The sequence below is a fragment of the Penaeus chinensis genome, chromosome 18 (genome assembly GCF_019202785.1).
Source record: "Penaeus chinensis breed Huanghai No. 1 chromosome 18, ASM1920278v2, whole genome shotgun sequence".
Classification (NCBI taxonomy): domain Eukaryota; kingdom Metazoa; phylum Arthropoda; class Malacostraca; order Decapoda; family Penaeidae; genus Penaeus; species Penaeus chinensis.
In genome coordinates, this window is record NC_061836.1 from 31,193,307 (window position 1) to 31,193,959 (window position 653).

Below are 653 nucleotides of genomic sequence, written 5' to 3' on the forward strand. Positions count from 1 at the left end.
GTGCAGCTGAATGCCACACGACACACGCGGGGGCGCAAGCTGGTACTTAGTCTGTACTACGGAGACCCGCACAGTCTTAATGCATGAAGGCCACACAAATTTACACACCATCTATTTAAAATTAAAACAGAAAAAAAGAGGAAGATCCATGACAATAATTCCTGTGTCACGTTATGAGGCAAGACCTTCAGAAAAATAGTCATGACCTTTGCGTTGTGACATTCCAGAAAAGAAAAAAAACAAGAACGAATGGCTTAGGTTGGAGGCGAATCTCCGGCCCTTTGAGCACGCGGGAATCCAACAGGCCACGCCCACCCGTACGTTCGGCCGAGGGGAGGCGACGAGCCCACGGGAGTCAGACAGAGGGTCAGTCTCGCCTGAGTGGCCGCCGCGTTCGGATAGGAGGTGAGGAAGTGCGTGCGCCACGTGGGCCAAGCGAAGAACTGTCGGCATGGTTCTGCGCTTTGTGGCTCTGAGTCCGTGGCTGTGATCTGTTTTTAAACCGTGTCTTGGTTTAGTGGAAGTACTTTGGGTAGAGGCACTAAGTGACATCTCAAGAACAGGACGGTAACAGTGATGCGTTACAGCACTGCATTTAGGTTTCCGTCAACCGTGCATTACACATCAAGTCTGATACAGTTGAAAGTTTATCA

At 50.2% G+C, this 653-nt stretch overlaps 1 protein-coding gene across 1 annotated transcript in view; it reads left to right on the top strand.

Annotated features, from left to right (window-relative positions):
• The first annotated feature begins 316 nt into the window (after positions 1-316).
• LOC125034860 (alkaline phosphatase-like) overlaps positions 317-653 on the top strand; it is a 15,486-nt gene continuing 15,149 nt past the window's right edge. The window contains exon 1 of the mRNA XM_047626895.1: positions 317-405. The gene's annotated coding sequence lies outside the window, so the exon portion shown is untranslated. The remainder of the gene's footprint in view (positions 406-653) is intronic.